General features: G+C 55.9%; 1 non-coding gene across 1 annotated transcript; it reads right to left on the bottom strand.

Annotated features, from left to right (window-relative positions):
* Positions 1–1,759: 1,759 nt before the first annotated feature.
* LOC114226928 (small Cajal body-specific RNA 20) lies at positions 1,760–1,890 on the bottom strand. The gene has a single exon (XR_003613040.2). It is a non-coding gene; the product is annotated as a small Cajal body-specific RNA 20 (non-coding RNA).
* Between the last annotated feature and the right edge of the window lie 16,590 nt (positions 1,891–18,480).

Raw genomic sequence — 18,480 nt, 5'->3', positions numbered from 1 at the left:
AGATTTGGCTGTAAGATCAATTTAAAGTCAAACGCATGTCTATATATCTTCAATAAATGGTTTAGAAAACAATTTTAAAAAATAACCCAGCATTTACAGTAGCAAAAACTTGAGGTACCAAGGAATAAATCTGATGAAAAATTTTAAAAGACCTATATGCAGAAAATTATAAAACTTAGTGAACAAAGACCCAAATAGATTCCTAGAATATTATAAAGATTTATTAAAAAGATTTTAATTCTCCCTGAATTGATCTGTAGATAAACAATTTCAATTAAAATACCAAGTTTTTGTGATACTTGGCAAGCTAATTAGAGAAAGAATAAAGGCATCGAGAAGCCAGGACAGGCTTATGGAAGGATAATGTGGTCAGGGGGGTGGGACTTGCCCCCCAACAGCATCAGTGTATTCTAAAGCCTATAGTGATGGTGAAGGTGGGAAGAATCTGAGGAAGGACAGACAGACTAACCAATGGGACAATCAAAAGACCCGTGCATTCATGGACCTGTGATGCATGGTAGGTGACATTTCAGACCAATGGGACTATTTAGAAAATTGTCCAATAACAATTTATAAATGCATAAAGGGGAAGAACTGAAATTGGAACCCTTCCCCACATTATTCACAAAAAGCCATTCCACTTGGTTTAAGGATTTAAATGCGAAAAGGAAGGTTCTTAAAATTTTTAGAAGAATTTTGGTGTCTGGTTTTCCTTACAGCAGGGGTGGGGAATGTCCGGCCCATGGGCCATATAAGGCCTGCAACATCATTTGGTCTAGGCCTGTGAAGGCATCGGGGTGAGGTAATTGTCTGACCAGATATAACAGGCTGCTTTTAAAGATAATTTCAATCCTGAGGTCATTGGGATTTTTTGAACACTTAACTTACTACAGAAAGAATGCACTACCAAAGAAACTTGACATGTGACTACGTTAATTTTAGAACTTGTGTTCGTTAAAAAACAAAACAACAACTACAGTGAATAAATGAACCACAACCAGGAGACTCAACCACAGAATCGGGTTCATTGCCCCTGGGAATTGGCAGTAAGCACAGAATCGATGTGCCAAGTATTATATTTAAAGGAACAGTAGAGAGCAAATGTTAATAGAGGCCTTTTGCTGAGCCGGGCAATAAATAGTGAAAGTTTCTTTAGCTCAAATTATGATATTTTAACCGTTGGGTTTCTACCAGTTGATATGGGAAGGCCATAGTGAAGAGCTCCCTGCGACTGCTTGTATTTCAGAAAAGAAAGCAGGGTTCTGGGTGCCGTTCAGTGCATTCGATGTCTTGCCAGCTGCTGAGCTGCAATGTACCCGTACTTACCTTAAGGAAGCGGGGTGGGGGTGGGGGAGCTTTTTTCGGCCAAGGGCCATTGGGTGTTTATAACATCCACACCGTATAAATTATAAAGCGGCCTGTTATATCTGGTCAGACAATGAACTCACCCGATGCCTCGGCAGGGCCAGACCAAATGATGTTGCAGGCCTTACACGGCCCTTGGGCCGGACCTCCCCCACCCCTGCTGTAAGGAAAACAAAGACACCAAACCTTCAGTCCAGCCATCGCTGGACCCACAACCCCCTTCTCCCCCGCAACCCCAAGCTCTGGTTCACCTACCACCTCACAGTTTGAAGAATCTACAAAGCCCCTTTCTCCATTTGAGGTGACAGGCGAAGATGGCAATTTATTTTATTTTTTTATTTTATCTATCTATCTATCTATATCTATCTATCTATCTATCTATCTATCTATCTTCAAAAGTCTGAAGTAGGAAAACAAGGCTGCCCAGCTTGTGACAGCCCCGGCAATCATCCTCCAGGGTCGCTCTTGGCCTCCAGCCCTTGCTGAGGAGGAAAGAAACCCCTGCGGCCCCATGGGAAAGAGGCCCTGAGGATGGCAATGAAATGAACGTGGCTTCCCAGGAGCTGGAGGCAAGCCCACCCGCAGGGCCCAGAGTGCACCCAGCATTGGCACCGGCTCTGGCAAAAAAGCGTCACTTTCTCCGCTGGCACACATGGGGGTAAGCACAGCTGCTTTACCAGGGGACAGGGCACAAAAGAGGGACAGCGCGTAGGAAGCCACGCCCTGGCACACCAGCCGTGGACCTTCACCAGGCCCGTCAGTGCTCTTCGAACTCTTCAGTTTTCAGACACCTGCTTTCCAACCAGAAAAAAGAAAAAAAATAACCTGTGAGAGGCCCAAGTGCTGCTGAGCATGCCCTGAGCTGGAGGCCGGGCCCTCGTTCCCGCTCCTGGTCAGTGTATTGAGATAAAGTAGAAGCACACCCCTGCCCAGACGCCCACCAGCCCGCCTCCATGGACACCCCACTTCCATCTGCTAGTAAAACGGTGTGCGTATTTTTTTTCTCCCAGACCTGAGGACAGAAAGACGCACTTTTTAATTATCATCACTATTTTTTGGAATAAGTACTATATTTACATGCAAATTCAAAAGATACTGAGGGCACTGGGTAGTCTCCAGCATGACACATACGGCATCCCCGTTCCCTGGGCCTCCTTTCTTTTCCGCAGAGGGAGCCGGTATTGCCCGTTTGTTGGGTATCCTCCCCCATGCATCCATTCCTCAGCCTCTCTGAGCCAGAGGTGTTAGCACGTGCTCTACCCTGGAGGGCGAGGGACTCCATCACGCCATCGCCCGCAGAGCTTCCTCTCGCTACTCAGCAGGTGCCGCACAGGTGGCCCGTAGGCCTGGTGGTGCACAGGCGTGGTTGTGCACAGGTGCAGTTATGCACAGGCGTGATGGCCCACAGGTGCGGTTATGCACAGGCGTGATGGCCCACAGGTGCGTTAGGCACAGGCGTGATGGCCCACAGGTGCAGTTATGCACAGGCGTGATGGCCCACAGGTGCGGTTATGCACAGGCGTGATGGCCCACAGGTGCATTATGCACAGGCGTGATGGCCCACAGGTGCAGTTATGCACAGGCGTGATGGCCCACAGGTGCGGTATGCACTGGCGTGATGGCCCACAGGTGCGTTATGCACAGGCGTGATGGCCCACAGGTGCAGTTATGCACAGGCGTGATGGCTCACAGGTGCAGTTATGCACAGGCGTGATGGCCCACAGGTGCGGTTATGCACAGGCGTGATGGCCCACAGGTGCGGTTATGCACAGGCGTGATGGCCCACAGGTGCGTTATGCACAGGCGTGATGGCCCACAGGTGTGTTATGCACAGGCGTGATGGCCCACAGGTGCGGTTATGCACAGGTGTGATGGCCCACAGGTGCGGTTATGCACAGGCGTGATGGCCCACAGGTGCGGTTATGCACAGGCGTGATGGCCCACAGGTGCGTTATGCACAGGCGTGATGGCCCACAGGTGTGTTATGCACAGGCGTGATGGCCCACAGGTGCGTTATGCACAGGTGTGATGGCCCACAGGTGCGGTTATGCACAGGCGTGATGGCCCACAGGTGCGGTTATGCACAGGCGTGATGGCCCACAGGTGCGTTATGCACAGGCGTGATGGCCCACAGGTGTGTTATGCACAGGCGTGATGGCCCACAGGTGCATTATGCACAGGCGTGGTTGTGCACAGGTGCGTTATGCACAGGCGTGATGGCCCACAGGTGCGGTTATGCACAGGCGTGATGGCCCACAGGTGCGTTATGCACAGGCGTGATGGCCCACAGGTGTGTTATGCACAGGCGTGATGGCCCACAGGTGCGTTATGCACAGGCGTGATGGCCCACAGGTGCGTTATGCACAGGCGTGATGGCCCACAGGTGCGGTTATGCACAGGCGTGATGGCCCACAGGTGCGGTTATGCACAGGCGTGATGGCCCACAGGTGCGCTTATGCACAGGCGTGATGGCCCACAGGTGCGTTATGCACAGGCGTGATGGCCCACAGGTGCGGTTATGCACAGGCGTGATGGCCCACAGGTGCGGTTATGCACAGGCGTGATGGCCCACAGGTGCGGTTATGCACAGGCGTGATGGCCCACAGGTGCGTTATGCACAGGCGTGATGGCCCACAGGTGTGTTATGCACAGGCGTGATGGCCCACAGGTGCGTTATGCACAGGCGTGATGGCCCACAGGTGCAGTTATGCACAGGCGTGATGGCCCACAGGTGCGGTTATGCACTGGCGTGATGGCCCACAGGTGCGTGATGCACAGGCGTGATGGCCCACAGGTGCGTTATGCACAGGCGTGATGGCCCACAGGTGCGTTATGCACAGGCGTGATGGCCCACAGGCTGCACCATGTGGCCTACCATGTGTTCAGACAGGGGAGATGCTGCTTCAGCTGTTGCAGACGCTGCAGTGAATATCCCTGAACGTGTGTAATTTCGCACACGTTTGAGTATGAAGCGCCTGTTCCCCAGCCTCACCACCCTGCACGTCACCAGACAGGTTGTGTTTTGTCAGGGAGCGAGGTAAGCGCAGTATTGCCGTCAGGCAGATTCCATTTCTCTTACGAGTGAGGCCGGGGTTATATATGCTTCAGAGCAATTTACATTTCCGTTCTTGTTAACTCCGTGTCATGTCCTTGGTCCATTTTGCAATCAAGTTGTTTATTGTTATCTCGATCCATAGAAACTCTGTATCTTTATTACCTGTAGTTTTCTCCATGCTGAGATTCTTGTTTTTAAGTTGGCCAGATTTATTAGTCTTTTATGTTTGGAGGCTTTATATTCCATGTAGAAATAAATGCCTTCTCCACATGAGATGAAAAACATTCATGTTCCATGTTCACTCCCAGACTTCTGGGATTTCGTTGTCCGGTATTCTGGTTTTCGATCACCTGCTGTGTCCTGGTGACTGTGGGTGTGGACTCGCGCCCCCACACCACGGTTAACGAAGCATTTCCACAGGCTCTTCTGGTGCCCACGCTCCACGTGCTCAGCCCCCGTGGGTTTGGGTCTAGTCCGGACTCTCTTCTCCTCTGTCCTGGGCTCTCTGCGCCCTGCTGTACTTCGTGAGCTTTCCAGCGAGTTTTTATTACTTGCGTGACAGACTATTTCATCTGTAGCCCAACCTCAGTCCTTCCCCAAGGTCAGATGGGTTTATCTTTTTCATCTGCTTATTAATTCAACCCATGCATCATTCATCATTCCAACATTTATCAGACACCTAAATGCCTGGCATTCCGCCAGGTGCGGGAGTGGGAACGATGAACCAGTCCCAGGGAAATGGGCACAGAGGTGGCGCTCAGTCAACGTGGAAGAGTGTCGGCTATTGCAGCTCGTGGTCAAGAGCAGGGGCCCCAGGCAGATGCTCTCCGGCCAGATCTGGGCTCCACCACTCACTGCCTACGTGGCCTTGGGAGCGTTACTTCACCTCCCTGTTTCTCCTCCACGAGTGGTGACAATAACACACAATAACACCCGGCAGTTGTTGTGAGGCGTGAAAGATGGATGTGCTTAGACTGTTCTTGGCACCAGGTAAACAAGTTCTAGGTAACAGCCTCCCCCTGAGCCCCAGCCCCCAGGGACCCTGAATGCCCTGATGGGATGCCCTCTCCCTGCCGCCTCATCCCTGCTTTTCGGAGTGTTACTGTGGCCCAGGACCCCACGGCATCCTCACACCAACACACAGCGGCTGCCATGAGACCACCGGGACCTGTTTCCATCCTTCCCCCACCCGGAACACCAGGCTCATGTCCCCCGCTGCCCCCACCTTGGAGTCCCAAACAGCTCTGCACACTTTCCAGGCCCCATCTCCAGCCCTCCCACCCCAGGGAGCCCTTCCTCGGGGCCATCTGAGCCCCAGGGCTGTGGGGCACGTGCCCTGGGCCCCACCTCATGCCCTGGGTCCTCACCACTGCAGCTGCTCCTCCCCTCTCATCCTCCAGGGGGTGGGTGTGCCTGGCTCCTCAGTGCCCTTAAACACCATTGGCCTCCCTCCTCCCAAAAGCCTCCAGGTGTGAGTGTCCCATTGATAGGCCATGTCCCCCCCTACCCGACCAGAGCACGCCACTGCGTCTGTGATGGTCATAGGTCTGGGCTCACTCTCCAGTGCCATTTCTGCCGTGGTTCTTGGTGATGTCAGTCTCCATGGAGATAAGCTTTTCAAATCCTGGTTCTCTGACTTCCTCACCTCAGTGAGCTGTCCTTCATCCCCTGCGACGTCCACTCTCCCAGTCAGACCCCAGGTCCTGTCATTACACCAACGCCACCCGCACCTTCCATTGCCAGCCCTGTCCTCTACTCTCCACCTCCGGGTTCAAGCTCATACCTCTGACACCCCAAGTTCAATGCTTCTATAGTACTGGGGCCCCTCTGACACCCCAAGTTCAATGCTCCTATAGCTCTGGGACCCCCCTGACACCCCAAGTTCAATGCTCCTATAGCACTGGGGCCCCTCTGACACCCCAAGTTCAATGCTCCTATAGCAGTGGGGCCCCTCTGACAACCCAAGTTCAATGCTCCTATAGCACTGGGGCCCCTCTGACACCCCAAGTTCAATGCTCCTATAGCACTGGGGCCCCTCTGACACCCCACCTATAGCTCTGGGACCCCCTGACACCCCAAGTTCAATGCTTCTATAGCACTGGGGCCCCTCTGACACCCCAAGTTCAATGCTCCTATAGCACTGGGGCCCCTCTGACACCCCACCTATAGCTCTGGGACCCCCTGACACCCCAAGTTCAATGCTTCTATAGCACTGGGCCCCCTATGACACCCCAAGTTCAATGCTCCTATAGCACTGGGGCCCCTCTGTCACCCCAAGTTCAATGCTCCTATAGCACTGGGATACATAGCCGGTTGATTCAATCACCACTTCTGTTGCCACCGCGCTGTCTTCAGTGCTCCTGACCAGGTTCCAAGCCCACGATCACATGTTGCAATCACTCCCTCGCACACATTCTCGCCTCCTTAGCTCGTTTCCTTTAATCGTTAGGCACAATCGGAACCCTTGCTAACCCCAACCCTCTGCCTAGTCCGTGCCAACATGACCACTTCTGGTCCCTCTTCTCAATGGGGCCTCGGGCAGCACTGGCAGCGGCCACTGTTTCCGCCAGCCGCTCCCTGGCCCACCGAGCTCTCCGGGGTCAGGGAGCTGGTTCAGAGGGCCAGCAGGATGTTTGTAGTTCAGGAGGGAGACAATGAAAGCTGTCAGAGAGACGCGGGAGCAGGAAGGGAAAAGGAACAGTGGGAGAGGAGGAAGGCTGCTCTGCGCTGATAACCACGTAGGTTTTCCTGAAGGGGAGGCTGAGGCTCCCGGGGCGTGGAGCTGTCCTCACACGGGGCGTGGAGCCGCCCTCACACGGGGCATGGAGCTGTACTTACATGGGGTTTGGAGCTGTACTTACACGGGGTGTGGAGCTGTCCTCACACGGGGCGTGGAGCTGTCCTTACACGGGGTGTGGAGCTGTACTTACACGGGGTGTGGACCTGTCCTTACACGGGGCGTGGAGCTGTCCTTACACGGGGCGTGGAGCTGTACTTACACGGAGCGTGGAGCTGTACTTACACGGGGCGTGGAGCTGTCCTTACACGGGGCGTGGAGCTGTACTTACACGGAGCGTGGAGCTGTACTTACATGGGGTGTGGATCTGTACTTACACGGAGCATGGAGCTGTCCTTACACGGGGTGTGGAGCTGTACTTACACGGGGTGTGGAGCTGTACTTACACGGGGCGTGGAGCTGTCCTTACACGGGGTGTGGAGCTGTACTTACACGGGGCGTGGAGCTGTCCTCACACGGGGTGTGGAGCTGTACTTACACGGGGCGTGGAGCTGTACTTACACGGAGCGTGGAGCTGTCCTCACACGGGGCGTGGAGCTGTCCTCACACGGGGCGTGGAGCTGTCCTTACACGGGGTGTGGAGCTGTCCTCACACGGGGTGTGGAGCTGTACTTACACGGGGCGTGGAGCTGTCCTTACACGGGGTGTGGAGCTGTACTTACACGGGGTGTGGAGCTGTCCTTACACGGGGCGTGGAGCTGTCCTCACACGGGGTGTGGAGCTGTACTTACACGGGGCGTGGAGCTGTACTTACACGGGGTGTGGAGCTGTCCTTACACGGGATGTGGAGCTGTCCTTACACGGAGCGTGGAGCTGTCCTCACACGGGGTGTGGAGCTGTCCTCACACGGGGCGTGGAGCTGTACTTACACGGGGTGTGGAGCTGTCCTTACACGGGGCGTGGAGCTGTCCTCACACGGAGCGTGGAGCTGTCCTCACACGGGGTGTGGAGCTGTCCTCACATGGGGCGTGGAGCTGTACTTACACGGGGTGTGGAGCTGTCCTTACACGGGGTGTGGAGCTGTCCTTACATGGGGCGTGGAGCTGTACTTACACGGGGCGTGGAGCTGTCCTTACACGGGGTGTGGAGCTGTACTTACACGGGGTGTGGAGCTGTACTTACATGGGGTGTGGAGCTGTACTTACACGGGGTGTGGAGCTGTAGTTACATGGGGTGTGGAGCTGTCCTCACACGGGGTGTGGAGCTGTACTTACACGGGGTGTGGAGCTGTCCTCACATGGGGTGTGGAGCTGTCCTCACATGGGGTGTGGAGCTGTCCTCACATGGGGTGTGGAGCTGGGGAGCTGTACTTACACGGGGTGTGGAGCTGTCCTTACACGGGGTGTGGAGCTGTCCTTACACGGGGTGTGGAGCTGTCCTCACACGGGGTGTGGAGCTGTACTTACACGGGGTGTGGAGCTGTCCTCACACGGGGTGTGGAGCTGTACTTACACGGGGCGTGGAGCTGTCCTCACACGGGGTGTAGAGCTGTACTTACACGGGGTGTGGAGCTGTCCTTACACGGGGTGTGGAGCTGTCCTCACACGGGGTGTGGAGCTGTCCTCACACGGGGTGTGGAGCTGTCCTTACACGGGGTGTGGAGCTGTCCTCACACGGGGTGTGGAGCTGTACTTACACGGGGTGTGGAGCTGTCCTTACACGGGGCGTGGAGCTGTCCTTACACGGGGTGTGGAGCTGTCCTTACACGGGGTGTGGAGCTGTCCTTACACGGGGTGTGGAGCTGTACTTACACGGGGTGTGGAGCTGTCCTCACACGGGGTGTGGAGCTGTCCTCACACGGGGTGTGGAGCTGTCCTCACACGGGGTGTGGAGCTGTCCTCACACGGGGTGTGGAGCTGTCCTCACACGGGGTGTGGAGCTGTCCTCACACGGGGTGTGGAGCTGTACTTACACGGGGTGTGGAGCTGTACTTACACGGGGTGTGGAGCTGTCCTTACACGGGGTGTGGAGCTGTACTTACACGGGGTGTAGAGCTGTACTTACACGGGGTGTGGAGCTGTCCTTACACGGGGTGTGGAGCTGGGGAGCTGTACTTACACGGGGTGTGGAGCTGTACTTACACGGGGTGTGGAGCTGTCCTTACACGGGGTGTGGAGCTGTTCTTACACGGGGTGTGGAGCTGTCCTTACACGGGGTGTGGAGCTGTACTTACACGGGGTGTGGAGCTGTACTTACACGGGGCGTGGAGCTGTACTTACACGGGGTGTGGAGCTGTACTTACACGGGGTGTGGAGCTGTACTTACACGGGGTGTGGAGCTGTCCTTACACGGGGTGTGGAGCTGTCCTTACACGGGGTGTGGAGCTGTCCTCACACGGGGTGTGGAGCTGTCCTCACACGGGGTGTGGAGCTGTCCTTACCCGGGGTGTGGAGCTGTCCTCACACGGGGTGTGGAGCTGTCCTTACACGGGGTGTGGAGCTGTCCTTACACGGGGTGTGGAGCTGTCCTCACACGGGGTGTAGAGCTGTCCTTACACGGGGTGTGGAGCTGTACTTACCCGGGGTGTGGAGCTGTCCTTACACGGGGTGTGGAGCTGTACTTACACGGGGTGTGGAGCTGTCCTTACACGGGGTGTGGAGCTGTACTTAAACGGGGTGTAGAGCTGTACTTACACGGGGTGTGGAGCTGTCCTTACACGGGGTGTGGAGCTGGGGAGCTGTACTTACACGGGGTGTGGAGCTGTACTTACACGGGGTGTGGAGCTGTCCTTACACGGGGTGTGGAGCTGTTCTCACACGGGGTGTGGAGCTGTCCTTACACGGGGTGTGGAGCTGTACTTACACGGGGCGTGGAGCTGTACTTACACGGGGTGTGGAGCTGTACTTACATGGGGTGTGGAGCTGTACTTACACGGGGTGTGGAGCTGTACTTACACGGGGCGTGGAGCTGTCCTTACACGGGGTGTAGAGCTGTACTTACACGGGGTGTGGAGCTGTACTTACACGGGGGGTGGAGCTGTCCTTACACGGGGTGTGGAGCTGGGGAGCTGTACTTACACGGGGTGTGGAGCTGTACTTACACGGGGTGTAGAGCTGTCCTTACACGGGGTGTGGAGCTGTTCTCACACGGGGTGTGGAGCTGTCCTTACACGGGGTGTGGAGCTGTACTTACACGGGGCGTGGAGCTGTACTTACACGGGGTGTGGAGCTGTACTTACACGGGCCGTGGAGCTGTACTTACACGGGGTGTGGAGCTGTACTTACACGGGGTGTGGAGCTGTCCTTACACGGGGTGTGGAGCTGTCCTTACACGGGGTGTGGAGCTGTACTTAAACGGGGTGTGGAGCTGTCCTCACACGGGGTGTGGAGCTGTCCTCACACGGGGTGTGGAGCTGTCCTTACACGGGGTGTGGAGCTGTACTTACACGGGGTGTGGAGCTGTCCTTACACGGGGTGTGGAGCTGTCCTTACACGGGGTGTGGAGCTGTCCTTACACGGGGTGTGGAGCTGTACTTAAACGGGGTGTGGAGCTGTCCTCACACGGGGGGTGGAGCTGTCCTCACACGGGGTGTGGAGCTGTACTCACACGGGGTGTGGAGCTGTCCTCACACGGGGTGTGGAGCTGTCCTTACACGGGGTGTGGAGCTGTACTTACACGGGGTGTGGAGCTGTCCTTACACGGGGTGTGGAGCTGTACTTACACGGGGTGTGGAGCTGTCCTTACACGGGGTGTGGAGCTGTACTTACATGGGGTGTGGAGCTGTACTTACACGGGGTGTGGAGCTGTCCTTACACGGGGTGTGGAGCTGGGGAGCTGTACTTACACGGGGTGTGGAGCTGTACTTACACGGGGTGTGGAGCTGTCCTTACACGGGGAGTGGAGCTGTCCTCACACGGGGTGTGGAGCTGTCCTTACACGGGGTGTGGAGCTGTACTTACACGGGGCGTGGAGCTGTACTTACACGGGGTGTGGAGCTGTACTTACACGGGGCGTGGAGCTGTCCTTACACGGGGTGTGGAGCTGTACTCACACGGGGTGTGGAGCTGTCCTCACACGGGGTGTGGAGCTGTCCTCACACGGGGTGTGGAGCTGTCCTTACACGGGGTGTGGAGCTGTACTTACACGGGGTGTGGAGCTGTCCTTACACGGGGTGTGGAGCTGTTCTCACACGGGGTGTGGAGCTGTCCTCACACGGGGTGTGGAGCTGTCCTCACACGGGGTGTGGAGCTGTACTTACACGGGGTGTGGAGCTGTACTTACACGGGGTGTGGAGCTGTCCTTACACGGGGTGTGGAGCTGTCCTTACACGGGGTGTGGAGCTGTACTTACACGGGGTGTGGAGCTGTCCTTACACGGGGTGTGGAGCTGTACTTACACGGGGTGTAGAGCTGTACTTACACGGGGTGTGGAGCTGTCCTCACATGGGGTGTGGAGCTGGGGAGCTGTACTTACACGGGGTGTGGAGCTGTACTTACACGGGGTGTGGAGCTGTCCTCACACGGGGTGTGGAGCTGTACTTACACGGGGTGTGGAGCTGTCCTTACACGGGGTGTGGAGCTGTACTTACACGGGGCGTGGAGCTGTCCTCACACGGGGTGTGGAGCTGTACTTACACGGGGTGTGGAGCTGTACTTACACGGGGAGTGGAGCTGTCCTTACACGGAGTGTGGAGCTGTCCTTACACGGGGCGTGGAGCTGAACTTACACGGGGTGTGGAGCTGTCCTTACACGGGGCGTGGAGCTGTCCTCACACGGGGCGTGGAGCTGTCCTCACACGGGGTGTAGAGCTGTACTTACACGGGGCGTGGAGCTGTCCTCACACTGGGTGTGGAGCTGTCCTTACACGGGGTGTGGAGCTGTCCTTACACGGGGCATGGAGCTGTCCTCACACGGGGTGTGGAGCTGTACTTACACGGGGTGTGGAGCTGTCCTTACACGGAGCGTGGAGCTGTCCTTACACGGGGCGTGGAGCTGAACTTACACGGGGTGTGGAGCTGTCCTTACATGGGGTGTGGAGCTGCCCTTACACGGGGTGTGGAGCTGTCCTCACACGGGGCGTGGAGCTGTCCTCACACGGGGCGTGGAGCTGTCCTCACACGGGGTGTAGAGCTGTACTTACACGGGGCGTGGAGCTGTCCTCACACGGGGTGTGGAGCTGTCCTTACACGGGGTGTGGAGCTGTCCTTACACGGGGCGTGGAGCTGTCCTCACACGGGGTGTCGAGCTGTACTTACACGGGGTGTGGAGCTGTCCTCACACGGGGCGTGGAGCTGTCCTCACACGGGGCGTGGAGCTGTCCTCACACGGGGCGTGGAGCTGTCCTCACACGGGGTGTGGAGCTGTCCTTACACGGGGCGTGGAGCTGTCCTCACACGGGGTGTGGAGCTGTACTTACACGGGGCGTGGAGCTGTCCTGACACGGGGCGTGGAGCTGTACTTACACGGGGTGTGGAGCTGTCCTTACACGGGGTGTGGAGCTGTCCTCACACGGGGTGTGGAGCTGTGCTTACACGGGGTGTGGAGCTGTCCTCACACGGAGTGTGGAGCTGTACTTACACGGGGTGTGGAGCTGTCCTTACACGGGGCGTGGAGCTGTCCTCACACGGGGTGTGGAGCTGTCCTCACACGGGGTGTGGAGCTGTCCTCACACGGGGTGTGGAGCTGTACTTACATGGGGTGTAGAGCTGTACTTACACGGGGTGTGGAGCTGTACTTACACGGGGTGTGGAGCTGTCCTTACACGGGGTGTGGAGCTGTCCTCACACGGGGTGTGGAGCTGTACTTACACGGGGTGTGGAGCTGTACTTACACGGGGTGTGGAGCTGTCCTCACACGGGGTGTGGAGCTGTCCTTACACGGGGTGTGGAGCTGTACTTACACGGGGTGTGGAGCTGTACTTACACGGGGTGTGGAGCTGTACTTACACGGGGTGTGGAGCTGTACTTACACGGGGTGTGGAGCTGTACTTACACGGGGTGTGGAGCTGTACTTACACGGGGTGTGGAGCTGTACTTACACGGGGTGTGGAGCTGTCCTCACACGGGGTGTGGAGCTGTACTTACACGGGGTGTGGACCTGTACTTACACGGGGCGTGGAGCTGTACTTAAGCAACAGACACTTATTTGGGGGCCTGGGGCTCTCTCTCTCTGAAAGGAGAAGTTCTAAAATAAAGCCCAGGACTTAAGTAGTTAGAACTGACTTTGGGCTTCAGTTCTGCCACTTACCCAGCTGCCTGACCCTGAGCCTCAGTTTCTTTGTCTGTAAACTGGCTCACGTGACCACCTGGCTGGGAGTGTGGCTCTGAGGGTTACAATGGGCCGCGTCTGGAAATGCTTCCTAAAGCTCAGCACCTCCCCCTGGGCCCCTGGCGACCTCGGGCATGTGGGAACCCCACTGGCTGTGATTCACGGAGGCTGATTTTTCTAGAAAGTTGCTCAATTCGTGTTTCAGCCGGTTCTTTGAAGCCTCTTCCTGGATGCGGGGGCGACGAGGCGCTGAGTGCACCTCTCAGCGCTCCTGCTCAGAGGCAGCTGCAGCGAATTCTTTCATTTTTGGAGCGAGATGAAATAATTGCCGTTGGCACAGGGAGCCCATCTCTCCCCGGCAGCACACAGGGAACTCAAAGGCACCTCTGGCCCTGACTGCCCGGGGGCGGGAGGGCGGAGCCCCTGTGATGAGCGGGTGTCTCTGCAGGAGCCACTTCCGCCCGATGCTGACGTCACTTTCTGCCGCAGGTGCCCTGAGCTCTGGCTCCTGCTCCCTGGAGGGCCGCGGGTCCCAGGTGTTCCCAGCCGGAGTCGGGGCGGCTCCTTCACCTGGCGGGAGACCAGGCGGACCGGTGCCTGTCGAGGCCCCTGGGAATGTGGGGGTGAACTTCAGGTGGAAACAGACAGGCTGTCTCTCTTCATTCAGAAAAAGAGAGACGACTGTCACGCTGAGTAAGCCAGGCTCCCTGAAGACTTCCCACGTGGAGGCCGCGTCTGGTTTGAGAAAAAGGGGATGTGGGCGGGTTTGTGTGGAGTCCTGTGAAGGGAAGGTTTCTGGGGCGTGGCCCTCCCCGCTCCTCCGCACCTGCCGGGCTCTGCTCACCTCTGCCCAGTTCTCCCCCGTCCTCCTCCCCCAGGCCCCCTTTCCCCTCCTGGGAGTGCCCGCCCGGCCCATAGCAACGGCTGTTGCTATGATTCTTATTTATTGCTAATCAGCTCATCTTGTTTTCAAAAGGATTGAGATGGACTCCAAAAATACATAAAAGAGTAAAACTAAGTACAGCAGCCCCCCTCCCGGTCCAGTTCCACTGCCCGGGGACTGTACCCAGGGCCACTGAGGCCCAGAAATGTTAAAGGGAGGGTTCCAGAAATAAGCTATGGACACGTGCGTGGAGCAGCGCGTGAAATCTCCGAGTCCCACTCAGTCCCATGCAGGACCTGGCTCCTCCCTGGGCCGCATCTCTGCTCCAGACGCCCCGCCCGCGGGCACTTTGGAGCCTCTGGGCCTCAGCTGGATGGTGCGGCCTCGCAGGGCTGTGCTCACGGCACCCCGACATCACGTGACGTCACACCGGCCCCAAAGCGCCGGAGCAGCGAGGCTGGCAGTTCCCGCGTCAGGTCAGCATCCGCCTGACGTCACCAGCCCACGTCGCTCGCCGCCCTTCTGTCGGCACCTCGGATGCTCACCAGGATTGTTAATGTTTAAAAGTGATCTGGTTACCCAGTTCCATTGGTTTTACACGGTCTTCCTCAAATCCCCATTTTCCCGTAAGTCCCGTTATTTTTAGCTTGTTTGCAGAACGCACATATAGTGTTACATCTGTTGGGTAATAACAGCCACATACACATTTAAAATAAGCAAACAAAAACTCCCTAACTCTGACTCCACTCCTGCCTTCTCCCCTCTCAGCGCCCTCTGCATCCACAGGCCAGGAGGGAATGTGGCCGCAGCTCCAGACAGAGCGGACGCGGGGTCGTACTCAGACTGACCCGCTGTTGACTCGGGTGACTTCACTCCCTGAGCCTGCGCGTCCTCGTCTGTGACGCAAGGAGGGAGGAAAGGTGTTTCTGGAAGCCGGCCAGAGGACAGGCGACCTCGGGAGCACTCAGTCACAGCAGGGGGGGTCCCGGCAGTGGCCTTTCCCGAGGACAGCGCTTCCTCACGGGGACCAGGCATCACCTGTGCAGGTGCCCAGGGCCAACCAGAACCCCCAGGGCGGGGCCAAAGCCAAAGAACCTTTCAGAACGCCCACAGGTGACGCCTGGTTCCATTGCTGAGAGATGAGGCTCCTAGCCAACCTCCCTGGTTCTGACTCACACCCAGTGAGCAGCTGGGGGCCCTGGGGTGAGAATACCTGGGTCGGGGCCAGAAAGGTGGGCCTATTTGACAGCTGGAAATACCCAATTGAAATTCTGTGACTATTCAATATGCTCCAGTTCACTGAGCCTCAGCTTCCTCATCTGTGAAATGGGCATAATAACAGCCCGGGTCACAGGCTTGCAGCGCAGATTCTGAGACGTCCCATGGAGCATGCTCAGAGCAGGGGCTGGCGCAGAGCAGCTCTTGGAGCAATGCTGTTGGTGTTGTACATCAGGCTCTCTGAGGTTGGTTCCTGTGACTCTGCCTTGGAAAGCCAACGCTGCTCAGTGTGCACAGAAGCAACTGAAGGAAGACCCACAGAGTGGTCACCTGAGGGTTGTCTGAGTGACTGTCGGTGCCTGGCAGTGCCCAGCAGTGTGTTCCCTCAGCCAGCGTAGCCCTAAACTCCAGAGGGCTACGAGCCATGGGCGGGAAACCACGCATTGGGAAGGTGTGCCACGCCAGCACAGCCAAGGGTTCGGGGAGCCTGAGCGGGGGCGACGAAGGATGGAGAAACGATAGACAAAGAGAAAAAGCTGGGACTAGGTGGATCTTCTGTGCCTGGCTGAGGCCACAGAACAGATCCAGACTGCAAAGCTGGTGCTTTATTTATAGTCAGGGACAAACAAGGTAATCTACAATGTTGTTGCAAGTTTCACTTGTTTTGGCCGCACTTGCTGCCCCTCCCACAGCCCACTAGCTACCCAGGAAAGATCTAGGGAGCAGTCACAGGATCAAGCTTAATTATGCTCAGAGGACTGAGCCCTCCAAGCTGGGACTTGTTTGTGACTTTGCCAGCTGGTCAGTCCGAGGCTTAACCCTGTAACCGCTCCCTACAGGAAGGAGTGCCTGGCCACCCGCCGAGGAGTCTATTGCTGGACTAACTTTGATCGTAAGAGAACCTGCAACCATCTCATTCCCATTGAGCTTCTGGGTTAAAATAAACGCAGCAGAAGACGGTAGTCTTACCACCTGATAATGTGGTTTGAGACCCAAGCAAGGAACAGACCCACACTGGGGCCAGGGGTGTTGGCACCAGTCCTTTCACTTGTAAAACTCCTCATTTTGCTTCAAGACGGCCCAAATGCCACCTCCTCTTTGTAGCTGTCCCAGCCCCCTCGGGCTGAGCGACTCGGCCAGCTGCCTGCCGGAGGCCACGCCCCATCTCAGAGCCAGGGCCTGCGTGTCACCTCCCTGTGATTGCAGCTCCTCCTGTGGACAGCGGGTCACGACCTTCATGCACCCGCGGCCACAGCAGTGCTCATGGGGAAGGTGCCCACATGGTCGCCGTGAAGTTGATCAGTGGATCCCCATTCCCCTTCCCCCCCGGCCCCCCCGAGCCAGAGCTAAGGCACTTGAACGTTCAGGATCCTTCCAGAGCAGAGATGCACTGGCCGGCCGGGACCAAGCACATGCTGGCAGAGCCTGGCCCCACGCGGGCAGAGGGCACCTCAGAGCATCAGGAGGACTGGGAGAGGGCCTTGGGCATCTGCAGAAGTGGCGCCAAACATTATTCATTCAACAAACATCCATCAAGTGTCAATACGTGCCAGGCCACAAATAAGATCCGACCGTGGTAGTGACGTGCCTGTGACAGGTGCTGGGACAGGAGGGCACAGGGACCACGGGAAGGGGCATGGAGGAGAGGACCTTGAACATGAGGCAGGAGCTGCCTGGAGCGAGCACCAGGGAAGAGGCTCTCAGCTCTGCTCCTCTCCGACGGCTGTGCCACGAGGCGGCTTCTTCCCGCGCTCTGACTTCCAGGCCTAATTGCTCCCCACCCTGTGGTCCTATCGGGGCACACACAATGGGACCCCCAGAATCTGGCCCTCTGCTCCTCTTGCCTGGCCCGTCACCAAGGAAACAGAAGAGGCCTGCGGGAGGTGGGCTCAGATGCACAGACGCAAGCTCCACCCTCGTGAGACCCAAACCCACACCAAAATCCACATGGAAATCCACATCAAAATCCACACCGAAATCCACACCAAAATTCACACCAAAATCCACACCAAAATCCACATCAAAATCCACACCAAAATCCACACCAAAATTCACACCAAAATCCACATCAAAATCCACACTGAAATCTACACCATCAAAATCCACACCGAAACCCACATCAAAATCCACACCGAAATCCACACCAAAATTCACACCAAAATCCACACCAAAATTCACACCAAAATCCACACCAAAATCCATACCAAAATTCACACCAAAATCCACACCAAAATCCACATCAAAATCCACACCAAAACCCACATCAAAATCCACACCAAAATCCACACCAAAATCCACATCAAAATCCACACTGAAATCTACACCATCAAAAGCCACATCAAAATCCACACCAAAATCCCCATCGAAATCCACACCAAAATCCACATCAAAATCCACACCAAAATCAAAATCCACACCGAAATCTACACCATCAAAATCCACATCAAAATTCACAACAAAATCCACACCAAAACCCACATCAAAATCCACACTGAAATCTTCACCATCAAAATCCACACCAAAATCCACATTGAAATCTACACCAAAATCCACACCATCAAAATCCACACCGAAATCCACACCAAAATCCACACCGAAATATACATCATCAAAATCCACACCAAAATTCACACCAAAATCCACATCAAAATCCACACTGAAATCTACACCATCAAAATCCACATCAAAATCCACACTGAAATCTACACCATCAAAATCCACATCAAAATTCCCAAGAAAATCCATACCGAAACCCACATCAAAATCCACACCAAAATCCACACCAAAATCCACTGACTTGATCATTATTGACAGCATTTTGAATGAAGCAAAGAACTTAACAAAACATATGAAAGGTCTATTTTTCAAATCACAAATGGACAGCGGATTTTCAAAGTTGCTTTTCTGATCAACCAGAAAAGACCATGTTTATTTCAGAGTAAACAGCATTTGGGT

The sequence above is a fragment of the Eptesicus fuscus genome, chromosome 22 (genome assembly GCF_027574615.1).
Source record: "Eptesicus fuscus isolate TK198812 chromosome 22, DD_ASM_mEF_20220401, whole genome shotgun sequence".
NCBI lineage: Eukaryota > Metazoa > Chordata > Mammalia > Chiroptera > Vespertilionidae > Eptesicus > Eptesicus fuscus.
The sequence above is the reverse complement of the archived record's forward strand: the minus strand, read 5'-3'. Positions and strand labels throughout refer to the sequence as shown.